Genomic DNA, 14,148 nt, shown 5'->3' on the forward strand with positions numbered 1-14,148 from the left:
CGCTCTATGATGTCAAGAATGAAGTAGCAAATCGGGTGACATCATATCTCACTAATTCTTTTTTATCTGTAAATTCTCTCATCATATTCAAAGCCCCAATATGATTATAAAAAAATTCAACAATAAAAATTATCTTTTTTAAGGTTTTCTTGATGTCTAAAATCTTTCAAATATCCTCCAACATTAAATCAATACAATGTGCTGCACATGGAGTCCAATATAAGTGTTGTGTTTTTGTTTCAAGCAATTTACCTGAGACAAAGGATAACAAAAATGATATACTTAAGAGTTTAACACATTTAATTGAAGATAAAATAATTAACAAATTCAAAAAATGAATATTATCAACTAATACATAGTTGCTTCCATTGTCGATTATGATTTGAACGACATTTTGTTCTCCAATTTCTTCCACGAAGTTGTCAAGTAAATCATATATCTTGTCTCCAGATTTTACAAAAGATGAAGCATCTATTGACTTCACAGACATAGTCCCTAAAAAATAATTAACTATAAAATTAATTATACTCCTGCGCCTCCTGTCAGTCCAAACATCTGACATAATAGAGCAACCATGTGTTGTCCATAATTCTTTATGACCCTTTAGTAAATCATTTGTATAATTCAACTATTTTTGCAATAATGGAACTCGCATCTCAAAATAACTTGGAGGTTTTAATCCTGCACCATATCTTCCAATAGCTTCAATCATATCCTTAAAACTGTCTAAACGAGTTGTACTAAGGGGAAGACTAGCCTGATAGAAGAAGCGAGCAATGTGCTGAATTGTTCTTTCTCTTATTTCTTTATCACAAGCATCACTTATATTTATCTGTCTAAATTTTGAGTCTCCTGCTTGCCCTTGTTGTTTCTGAGATCCTTGAAACCTATATAGATATATCGGTCCTTTTTTACCCTTCTTAGTACTCATAACTTCTTTTCCTTTTTTATCGTATACTTTTTTCCCACTTAGGTTAATACTCATAGAATAATCTTCTTCTTCATCCTTGAGATGTTCAACATTATCTTCTGGTAAATTCCCGTAAGATTCATTCTTTTGTTTCTTCTTTTCATTCATATAACTCAGCAACTCTTCTTTTACCTCGGGTGGACACTTTTTGCAAGCTGTTGTATTCTTGAAATTTCCTACTAGATGTTGTTTTACACGAAAAATACCACCTTTAGTAGTCTTATCGTAGAATATGCAAGTCACTACATTAGGATCTTTCGGATCCTTCAGATAACTATACTTCCATGCAGAATCTTTTTTTTATGCCATTGGAGACTCTATTGAGTTGCTATGTACACTTGTCATTTATCTTGAAACCTAACAATAATTTTAAATAAATAAAAATTAATAGTATTAAAATTAAAATAATATATTATTAATCTAATAAATATAAATACTATTATTAGTATACTGTATACTGTTAATTATATATTGTTAACTGTATACTATTAACTGTATACAGAAGGAGAAGAAGGAAGAGGAGTGTAAAGGGGTGCTGACTAAGAAAAGAGGAAGCGGCAGCGGCAGCGGGAGCGGGAGCAGGAGTGTAAGGAGGCAGCGACAGCGGGAGTGTAAGGAGGCAACGGCAGCGGGAACGGCGACAGCGGCAGCGGGAGCAGGAGCGGGAGCGGTGACAGCGACAGCAGCGATAGTGGCGTGCAGTGGCAGCGGGAGCAAGAGCGACGAGCAATGGGAGCGACGACAGCAGTAGCGGTAGCGAGCAGCGGGAGCGAGAGCGACAGCGGCAACGAGCAGGGTTAGGGTTGGGCAGTGACAACTGATATCGGTTTTAGTTGGTTCGATTGAACCAACTAACCGGAGACCGAACCAGACCTAAAATCCTGGTTCGATCACCTGGTTTAACCCAGGCGCTTGCCTGAAACGCCCAACGCCTGGGCTCGGGAGAGCACCCAAGCGACATCTCTTTGAAGCGCGCCGCCTAGAAGTGAAGTGAGGCGCTCGGGCCTCGCCTCGCCCTGCTTGAGCGCCTAGGCGAGTGCCCGAGTGCCTTTTTAAATCACTGCTATTTACCTTAGAATTAGTTTTCAGTCTCACAAGTTGTCCTAGCTGCTTTAACAATTATCAGACACTATGCCAAGAGAACCAAAACTATGCCAAGAGAACCAGGTTTGCAAATCTACTCACACAATATAACTAGGTTGGTGTCTGCATCAGATTTATTGGGTTATTGGAACTTTTTTTTCATATCAATGGATTCAAGTTTAAGGGGGGGAAAAGGACTTCTATGTACTTGTTAGAATTTACATAAGTGGTTTTACTATACATTCTCCCTACATAAACCAAATATTAGCATGAGTATCTACATGTATGACTAACTATATTCCTGGATTAACCCTTTAAAACTTGAAAAATGAAGAATACAGAAAAACCGTGTTTTGCTTTTTGTATAAATTGTATAACCAGCATTGCAATTATAGCTTCAGATGTACCCTTGTCAAGTTCTTTTATCTGTCAATGCAAATTGTCCCCTAGCCAGTGCTATTCTAGTCATTTATCGTGTTCAATGTGAGGCTATATATGCTAATATAATCTTATAACCGTCAAATGAAATTTGTAACACATTAATAGTTTGAAGCTTACTAGGATGCAATCACTAGCTTTTACAATAGAAAAACTATATAAATTCATAGCATTGTAATCATATAAACATTATTTTTATCAATACAAATAGTGTTGGGAAAAAACCTGTTAAAGCGGAATATTTTTTTCCCTCTTTGTATATCAAAATAGGTTCCTCATCAAAATACCAACTCGATATTCAAATGAAAATATCAACCAGCACAGCATAAACAATAGAGCAAATAATCAATCACACAGTGAGATCAAATCTTTTTAACATGAAAAACCCAACGTGGGAAAAACCACGGGACCGTAGTCCACCTCAAACTTCCACTATCAATAGTAATGATAACAGGTTTACAATCGATCTTCTCTAGAATAATCAGAGGATCACAATAACATCAAGATCATAGATCTTGGCTCAAGAATAGCACATCTCACATAGGGTGAATCTCCTCAAAAGAGAATTCTAGGTGTCACAGAGTAGATATAGCAGGAAAGTACTTTAGAGAGGGTAAACTGTAGATCAACATCGTTAGGATTATAGAGTTTGCTGCAAGGATTCTCCACATAAAATTTGGGCCAAAACTGACAACGTTTGGCCACCGATCGTCAAGCAGAAAACTTAGAAACCTAATCTTTCTCTCTCTATTTCTCTCTCCTCTTTTCTCTACAAGCCGCTCGCGGCACGCACCGAACGCTTGCACGCTGCACACTCTGATTTTTCTACCCTCACCTTTTGCCCTTTTTTTCAATTAGTGATTTGGGCTCAATAGGCCCAATTGTCCAAGCCCACATATGGGTTGGACCCAACAATTCTCCCCCTCCAGCTCATATGGTGGGTTGTACCAAGCCCTCTCTTCGCCTACATGCTTCAAGCTTTTCTTTAAGCAAAGACTTTGTCAACATATCTGAACCATTATCATTAGTATGTACTTTTTCCAACTGTAATTCTTTCATCTCAAGCACATCACGAATTCAGTGATATCTCACATCAATATGTTTGGATCTAGAATGGTATATTGAATTCTTGGAGAGGTGAATGGCGCTCTGATTGTCACAGTAAACAGTATATCCTTCCTGTTTCAAGCTCAATTCCTGTATAAACTTTTTCATCCATAAAGCTTCCTTGTAGGCTTTAGTAATTGCTATGTATTCTGCTTCTATGGTTGATAGAGCAACACACTTCTGTAACTTAGACCGCCAAGAGACTGCTCCTCCTGCAAATGTCATTAAGAATCCCGAAGTGGACTTTCTGGAATCAGTATCACCTGCCATGTCTGCATCTGTGTAACCTTCTAACACAGGTTCATCATTACCAAAACATAAACATAACATAGAAGTACCTCTTAGATATCTTAATATTCATTTCACTGCTGCCCAATGTTCCTTTCCAGGATTTGAGAGAAATCGGCTGACAACTCCAACTGCATGAGCTATATCTGGCCTAGTACAAACTATAGCATACATCAAACTGCCTACTGCAAATGAGTAAGGTACTCTGGACATTTCTTCTTTTTCTTTCTCGCTTGTAGGACATTGTTTCGAACTAAGCTTGAAATGACCTGCAAGTGGAGAACAAACTGCTTTGGCTTTACTCATGTTAAATCTTTCAAGAACCTTTTCAATGTAAGTCTCCTGAGATAACCAAATCTTCCTTTTCTTCCTATCACGAAGAATCTTCATGTCAAGTATTTGTTTCACCGATCCCAAGTCTTTCATGGCAAAAGACTTACTTAGCTCTCCTTTAAGCTTTCCAATTTTTCCAACATCATGGCCAACAATCAGCATATCATCAACATATAGCAGTAAAATAATAAAATCATCATCTGAAAATTTCTTCATAAACACATAATGATCAGATGTGGTTCTATCATACCCTTGGCTCATCATAAAGGAATCAAATTTCTTATACCACTGTCTAGGTGCCTGTTTGAGTCCATATAAGCTTTTCCTAAGCTTACATACCATATTTTCTTTTTCCCTTGACTTTGAAACCTTTTGGTTGCTCCATGTAAATTTCTTCTTCTAAGTCACCATGAAGAAATGTTGTTTTTACATCAAGTTGCTCAACTTCTAAATTCAAGTGGGCAGCCAAACCAAGAACAACTCGGATAGAGGACATTTTCACAATTGGAGAAAATATTTCTTCAAAGTCAATACCTTTCTTCTGACTGAATCCTTTCACAACTAGTCGTGCCTGGTATCTTTGTTGTGAGCTATTGTTTTCAGTCTTCAATTTGTAAACCCACTTATTCTTGAGAGCTTTCTTCTCTTTAGGCAATTTTACCAAGTCATAGGTGTGGTTCTCAAGCAAGGATCTCATTTTTTTTGCATGGCTTTAACCCACTCATTCTTATTCTCATATAGAATAGCTTCTTGCTAAGTTTCTGGCTCTCTCCCATCAGTAAGCATAACATACTCATGTGGAGGATATCTGGTAGATGGTTGTCGCTCTCTAGTGGATCTTCTCAATAAAATCTCAACTGGTGGTGGAGATGCCTGTTCAGTTGGTTCAGCATCATCAACTGTAGGTGTATCATCACTGGTATTCTCACCACTATCTTCTTGTTCATCTCCCCCATGATCATCATGAACTACAAGTGAAGGAACTGGATTCAAACTCCAAGGAATATAAATAGAGGTTTCTGGCTTCTCAATATTATCACCATCATCAAACAATTGGTCTTCAAGAAACACAACATCTCTGCTTATAATAATCTTCTTGTTCACTGGATCCCATAATCTGTACCCAAATTCTTCATGACCATATCTCAAGAAGATACATGCTTTTGCTTTACTATCAAGCTTGGACCTCTCATCTTTAAGAATATGAACAAATGCTTTACACCCAAAGACTCTTTAAGTTATTATAAGATATATCTTTTCCTCTCCATACTCTCTCTAGAACATCATCTTTCAGAGGAACTGATGGAGAAAGATTTATCAGATCAACTATAGTTCTCAGAGCCTCCCCCCAAAATGACTTTGGTAACTTGGCGTGGGAAAACATACACCTAATCATTTCTTCAATGTTTCTATTCATCCTTTCTGCCACACCGTTCTGTTGAGGAGTTTTAGGAACTATTTTCTCAAGCCTGATACCATGGAACCTGCAATAATTCTTAAAAGGACCCCTGTACTCGTCACCATTATCTGATCGAATACACTTTAGTTTTTTGTCAGTTTCTCTTTCAACACTGACATGAAACTCCTTGAAAACATCGAGTACCTGGTCTTTAGATTTCAAAGCAAAAGCCCACACTTTTCTAGAATGATCATCAATAAAAGTAACAAAATAAAGAACACCTCCAAGAGTTCTAATTTGCATAATACAAACATCAGTATGAACTAAATCAATAACATCTGATCTTCTAGATGATAGAAATGTCTGAAATGCAACTCTATGTGTTTTTCCAGCTAAGCAATGATCACAAGATTTAAGAGATGTACCTTGCAACTCTAGTAAGAACTGCTTTCTAGCAAGAGTTTGAAGTCCCTTCTCGTTGATATGTCCAAGCCTCTTATGTCAAAGATCTATACTTTCATGTTTTTGAATTGCATTAATCTATCCTTTGTGTAGCTTAGCTTCCATGACATAAAAAGAGTTAAGTTTCTTTCCTCTTGCCACAATCAGAGAACATTTAGTGAGTTTTCATTTGCTTTCACCAAAATAGTATGTAAAACCCTCATCATCAAGTCTACCTGTAGATATCAAGTTAAGACGAATATCTGGAACATGTCTTACATCTTTGAGTATCAATTTGCTCCCAATATTGGTCTCCAAGCAAATATCTCCAATACTCATAATCTTAGATGTACCACTGTTTCCCATTCTGACATTACCAAAATCACTAGTAGTGTAAGATCTAAAGAAATCACCATGAGAAGTAATATGAAATAAAGCACCAGAGTCAATTACCCAATTACTGTCCTGAGCTACAAGACTAACACAACCTTCATCACAGACAACAGTGATATTACCTTCAGCAGCAACTGTATTGGTCTCTTTCTCATTTTTCTTAATTTCATTCTATTCTCGCTTCCAAACCTACACTCTTTCTTCATGTGACCTAGCCTGTTACAGTGAAAACATTTGATATCTCTTCTAGACTTGGATCTTCCTCTATATCTATGTGGATTTTTGTTATGACTTCTTCCACGTCTTTCTTGTTTTTCAGTAACAAATGCACCAGAAGAAGATTCACCTTGTTCTTTCCTTCTGGCATCTTCATTTAACAAACTGTCTTTAACCATATCTATAGTTAGAGTCCCCTCTTGTGTGGAGTTGTAAATAGTCACCACATACGTTTCCCAACTTTCTGGTAAAGAGCTGAGAAGTAGTAATCCTTGCATCTCATCATCTATATTCATTTTCATAGCAATCAGTTTGTTTGCAAGACTCTGAAATAGACTTATGTGCTCAACAATATTACCACCATCTTTATACTTCAAATTTACGAGCCTTCTGAGGAGAGAAATTATATTTCCCACTATCTTTTTCGCAAAGAGGTTTTCTAACCTTTGCCAAACAACATCAGCTCTGGTTTCATCAGAAATATGCTCATGCAACTTTATATCCATCCATCTTCTAATATAGGCAATAACTTTTTTATGTTGAACTTCTCATTCTTCATCATCAATAGTAGAAGGTTTAACTTTAACCTTGATAGGCTTATAAAAAATCTTTGCAATAGAACAAATCTTCCATCAAACGCCTCCAAGTGGAATAATTTGATGAGTTCAATTTAATCATACCATCTGACTGTTCCATTTCAATCACACAAGAAAAACTAGCACCAAACAACGTGTTGCTCTGATACCACTTGTTGGGAAAAAACCTGTTAAAGCGGAATATTCTTTTCTCTCTTTGTGTATCAAAATGGGTTTCTCATCAAAATACCAACTCGATATCCAAATGAAAATATCAACCAGCACAACATAAACAATAGAGCAAATAATCAATCACACAGTGAGACCAAATCTTTTTAATGTGGAAAACCCAACGTGGGAAAAACCACAGGAGCGTAGTTCACCTCAAACTTCCACTATCAATAGTAATGATAACAGGTTTACAATCGGTCTTCTCTAGAATAATCAGGGGATCACAATAACATCAAGATCATAGATCTTGGCTCAAGAATAGCACATCTCACAAAGGGTGGATCTCCTCAAAAGAGAATTCTAGGTGTCACAGAGTAGATATAGCAGGAAAGTACCTTAGAGAGGGTAAACTGTAGATCAACACCGTTAGGATTGTAGAGTTTGCTGCAAAGATTCTCCACATAAAATTTGGGCCAAAACTGACAATGTTTGGCCACCGATCGTCAAGCAAATTCTACACACTCTGATTTTTCTACCCTCATCTTTTGCCTTATCTTTCAATTAGTGATTTGGGCTCAATAGACCTAATTGTCCAAGCCCGAGCTGGACCCAACAAACAGCAATCTTCCTGATTTACATTCATAAGCACAACAATTAACGAAAGCATCAAGTGTCCCTAGTAGCTTCCATGCCAAATCCACTGCCTCATCAAAGACAGCCTCAAGATCTTCTTCCATATTCAAACCAACAATTTTGAATGCATTGACCTCCTTGAAAGAGCTCGCCATATCCCCCACCATTTTCTGAAGTTGGTTTTTATCGCCCATCAAAACTAACCTAATTGTTATATTACAACCAGCAGCATAAGCAAACATTAAGAAAAATTACAAAGACATAAATGGAACTTAGAGAAATAACATTTAATTCATGAAAGAAAAAGAATCATTAAACACATTTTCTGTACATAAATAATTAGAGGTCTTATAAATTGTAATTTGACCACACAGTAATACATCTGTACCAATAGACAGTGACAACGTCTGATAAATAGATCAAATCGATTAACCATTCAAATGATAATAAAGTTGTTGGAGACGAGCAAACTAACTAACTTTCAAATGTAGAAATCAGTAGTAATTTTATATTTATTGAAAAAGTCAAATCCTGTAAGTGAAAATCTACCAAACACTGATGTTTCAAGCATGCAAAAAAATGGTCCTCCACTGTAATCGTCAGTTAATGACTGGTTTGATCCAATTTGTGCCTTCACGAAAAGCAAGTAATTTTCGTCATGTGAACCTCATTGGGACGGTTTGATCTAACCGTTACAATCAAAAGTTGTCGGGTTCCAATTATTGGAATCTTTCGGAAATCCCAGAATTAAAAGATTATTCGCCATCAAAAATGCAATTAATGGTGCAACTTATGGGAAATTGTATTAGTCCTCTTGATGGATCCCGATATGTCTCCTACTCACCTCTAAATCTCCATCTCATATTTATTTCAAACATCTTGGTTCTTTAGTCCGACACAACCTTTCCTATCCAAGGCATTCTACTTGCATCGAAGAACATGAAAGAACAAGGACCAGCACATACGAGCCGAAGATTCTTAAAAGTAAAAAAAAAAAAAGTGTAAAATCAGGAACGATCGAAAGAAGGAAAAAATTAGAAGAAGAAGAAGAAGAAGAAGAAGATACCTGCAACCGGCTTTGGCCAAGTGGTAAGCGATGCCCTTAGAGATCTCATCGCCGGCGGAGGTCAACAGAACCCTGTTCACGGAATCCCCCATCCCTGCCCAGTAATCCCGAGTCACCAAAACAAGCCCCAGAGAATCACCCAAGGAATCGAAGATGATTGGGAAGAGGGAGGGAGACTTGAAAAAAGAGGAGGAACGAGACGACACCAAAGAGGCGACCGTCAGAAGTTAGGAATACGCTTCCAAGTGTGGTTTGGTGGGCTGTTATTACAAATTTTGGCATTCTTTTATGTTTTTACATAAATAATCCTTAAAAAAAAAAAAAAAGAGTCTTAAAATTGATGCCTTGTATTCTCGAATCAAATATTATGCAAATTTCAAGTGCGACTCCCAATATTGTTATTATTTAAGAAGTTTCTAAACAATTAGTTATCGATTAAAGTTTGGTGTAAAAGGGGGAACTCAAAATCACCAACAGCCCGCGCAAGTGACAGAATACGAGAAGATGAGGTCAGCAAGCTTGGTCAAAATATCGTAGTCGCTCCCGTAGTCTTCTTCATCCTTTTGAGTCGAAATCAACTCATCTCATCCATCCGCCTTTGGGTCAAAAACAAAAATACCAAGTGAGATTTGCGATATTGTACTCGTGTTATTGACTCTTAAAGTTCTTTCAAATATTATTTGAAGTATATATATAAGTAATGAAAACATGCATTCTTCGGATAAGTCTAAGTGTGCTAGTCGATTATATTAAGTTATAAGTATGTATATAATGAATCAAAGTGATATTTGTATTGTAATAGGTTTTAATTGATTCTAAATGCTTAGTTTGATCATATTTAAAATAAGTGAGTTTAATGTTTAAACATAATATGTGTGGAGGATAGCAAATTGATTTACTTATGCATGACTGAAGCAGTGGATCATTAAGTGGAGATAAAAATTTTGGTCTTATCTTCCCCACCAACCTAACAAGTCATGAAACTCTTTCTCTCCTTCAGCAACCCTCTCAGTTCTGCATTTTATCTTCGTTAAGGCCAAAGACCCTGGTTCTACATAAGAACAAGGTAAGAAAATCTACTTCTTCCCCTAGCTATACTTAAGTTTCGGTTTAGTAGTTTATAGGCTAATAAGTTCATATATTTTTTGAGTAACCTAAGCTTTAATTTAATCTCTGAATTTTAGGCATATTGTGTATAAATTTGTTATGATTCTAAGCTTGTAGTGTATTGCTTTAATCCAATACTTGTGTATAAAGTTATGATTGTTTTAATTTGAGATTCTTATAATATTCTATTTTTAGTGAAGAGGTCTTGTTTAAGTTGAATTGATACTCTTAAGGATATAATTAGCTCTTTAGATATATCTTAAAAAGATTCTTAGGGTTTTATAGGCTTTAGAATTGAGTGAATGTCATTTCTGTATATCTAGTCTCAACCTAGTTTTAATAGCATAGAATAGGTGATGGCAGTTGAATTATGATAATACTTTAGCATCCTAATAATTTTATTTTAAGCTAAAATTATTGTATGTCCCCTAAGTTCTTGAAATATTTTATGATAATATAAGATGGTTTGATCAACAACAATAGTGAAATAAAATTATTTCATAAAATCATATAATTATTTGATTGGTAAGCAACAATGTCATTTAATTATAGGTGGAATTGTTGGCAAATCAGTGGTGAAATTTAAGTGAATTTTCAGATTGGATATAATCTAATTCAAAGAGATTTACCAAAATTTTGCTACAAATCATTAGTTATAGTGGGAGTTATTAGTGATTCAAAATGAAAGGTTTTTACTTTGAGCATATCATGATCTTGTGCTCTAACTTTATATATTTTTAATTCCCTAACACGCTTAATCATTGAGATAGTGGTACTTCGATGGAAACATCAACTTAAGTTGAATCAAGTAAGTATAAGCTTAACTAACTATAAAATAGTAGTCATATAAATTATGGGTATTCAAGATATAAAGTATGTTTTAAATGAGATGATTGTCATGAGATAGCTATAAATATAATGTTAATATATACATTACATATGAATAAAGAATATAAGAATTACAATGAAAATAACTAACATGCATATACATATTATGATGTGTGATGTAGAAATGTACTAATATATTATGATGTGCAATTCACGTATATATTATGATATGTGATATGGAAGTACGTATATATATTATATGTTATGACATGCGGTGAGAGACTGTGTATATATGTTATGATATACGATATAGGAATACACAAATATATCATGACATGTAGTGTAGAAGTATACATATACATACATACATATATATATATATATATATATATATATATATATATATATATATATATATATATATATATATATATATATAAAATGAAATATGATGTAAATGTGATATGAAATATATTATAAGTACTATGAATTATCCTTGCATACGTGTGTCCTAATTTACTTTAAATCATAAGTTTATCTCCTTATTAGGCATCTGCCATACTATAATGCTTTCATCGTGAAATATTTTATGTATTTTTTTATATGATATGCGGTATAAGAATACACATATATATTATGATATGTGATATGAAGTTCATAAATGTCCTACGATTTCCTATTACATATATTATGAATTTTTCAAACTAATTATGGGATTGTACATTATCAAAGAGACCATAGGAAGATGAGTTTATCATGAAAAGTGTTTATTTATATATACGTGCAATATAGGAGTTTATGCAGATGTTATAATGGTAAAAGCATATCATTTTGTTTGTCATATTTATAGATCCTGAAATGGGGAAAGCATGTCACTTTGTTTACCAATTAAAATATTTTAAATTGATCCACTTTTCCATTATGTTATTTTTGATAGTATAAGTAAATTTCATGATAACATCTTCTTCTACATATGTATATATAATATGAATGAAATTATGAGTAGGGTATTCTAGGGTAACCTTATATATTAATATGGCATTGTTGTTGGATTCCTTAATTGAATCAAATTAGTTGGATAAAAATTTTTAAATATATAAAAATTCTGCATTAAGAAAAAAATCTATAAAAATTATATATATATATATATATATATATATATATATATATATATTCTTCCCCGCAACCCCTGCTTCTCCCACTTTCTTCCCTTACCCCTCCACCTCCCCCCTACTCCTCACCCACGCCTTCCCCTATCTCCATATCCTCTCCCACTCTCTTCCCCCTCCCCTCTTCCACCTCTCACTCTCGTACTTCCATCTCCTCCCCCACTCTCCTCCTTTTTCTCTCCCTCGCCTCCTCCACTTCGCCCTTGCCCTTGGTCTCCACCAACTCCATTCCTCCTCCCCAACCTGTTATTTGACGGATGTCACTCGACAATCCAACATATGTAGATAAGGGCATCACTCTTCAATGCTACTCGTCGCTCGAAGAGAATGAAAAAGGAAAAAAAAAAAAAAATATATTTACAGAGAATCTTTAGAATATTAAAAATTTTAAAAATGAGGTTGTAAATAACAAAGAGGGGTTACAAATAAAAATCTCTAATAAAAAATATGTAATTTATCGAAAAAATTTCTCATAATCACTTTTTATTAGAAAGCACCCCTCTATTGAAAATTTATCATATATCTATTTTTTTCTAAATTTTAATTTATCCCTAATCTTTGTAATTTTTCTATAACTATTTAAACTGATTTACATCAATGTATCTTTATAATATTTTCATCATCCTAAGCCTTGTTTCTCTTCTCGGCCTCCTCTCACTTCTCTTAGGTTGTCTTCTTCTTCTCCTCCTCCTTCTCTGCCACCTCCCCCTCTTCTACCACTTCCTCCTCCTCCCCTTTTGCTACCCCTATCATTGCATAACTTTTCATAGCTATAAATATGGTTAATTGGTCCCATGTTCCTAAATTAATAAATGAGGATACTTACCTTTTAGTTAATTTTGCTTGCTAGGGCTCTTTCCCAAACTTGGGGAGATAGATACCTCAACTTATATTTTTTACTATCCTATGAGAATTGAATGAAATATCTTTTTCTTTTTTAAAAAAATAGATCAATTATTTCTTTATCCCTAATTTTAATAATATTTTCTTAAAATTTTGAATTAATTTAATTAATGAATCCATTCAAAATTTTCTAAATGGTCGTCCCTCCTCCTCCTCTATCACCTCCTCCCTTCACGCCTTCTCCTCCACCACCCTATCTATCTACCCACTCCCCCTTCCCTGCACTCCTCTATCTCCTTCTCCTTCTCTCTACCTTCTCGCTCTTCTACTCCTTCCCTTTGCCTCCACCTTCTCACTCTCCTCTTTCTCCTCACCTTCTTCTCTTCCTTCTCCTTCTCTCCTTTTCCTCTTCTATTGCTAAAGTTTTCATAATTATAAATGTGGATAACTAGTCCCACATTCCTAAATCAACAAATTAGTTAATTTTGTTCATTGATGCCCACTTCCTCCTCTTCGCCTCTTCTTGTTCTCCCCCTTCTCCTACTTCGCCTCCTCCTACTCTTACTCATCATTCCACTCCTCTTTCTGCTTGTCCTCATCCTCCTCTTTCGCCTCCCTCTCCTCTTCGCCCTTCACCTCCACCACCTCATCCTCCTCATTCTCATAATTTATACATAAAAGTCATTATTACACTTCAAAATGAATTAAAATTCATTCATTCATCGAACTTATAAAATGTGTCAATTTCAATAAAAAAATATTAAATTCATCATGAAATGAGAAAAAACATAATACAACCATTGTTAGATTTATGTTTAAGTGGAATTATCAAAATTTAAGATAGTTTCATAAAACTTGATTTCATTACACAAAGAAACAAATTGAAATAATTTTATGCATTGAACATATAAAAAAAAATGCCAATTTTGATAATAATTCATCATAAAATGAACAAACCAATACAACCATTGTTTGAATTATGTTCAAGTAGAATGACGAAAATTTGAGAAAGTTTGATGCAAGTTGATTTTGTTACCCTAAAAAGGAATTTGAATAATTTTGTGCACAACATATAAGAAACATGCCAA

General features: G+C 34.8%; 1 pseudogene; it reads right to left on the reverse strand.

Moving 5' to 3' along the window:
• Positions 1 to 9,356, reverse strand: part of LOC135587693 (uncharacterized) — a 35,133-nt pseudogene extending 25,777 nt beyond the window's left edge.
• Positions 9,357 to 14,148: the final 4,792 nt, after the last annotated feature.

Source organism: Musa acuminata, chromosome BXJ1-8 (genome assembly GCF_036884655.1).
Source record: "Musa acuminata AAA Group cultivar baxijiao chromosome BXJ1-8, Cavendish_Baxijiao_AAA, whole genome shotgun sequence".
Classification (NCBI taxonomy): Eukaryota; Viridiplantae; Streptophyta; class Magnoliopsida; order Zingiberales; family Musaceae; genus Musa; species Musa acuminata.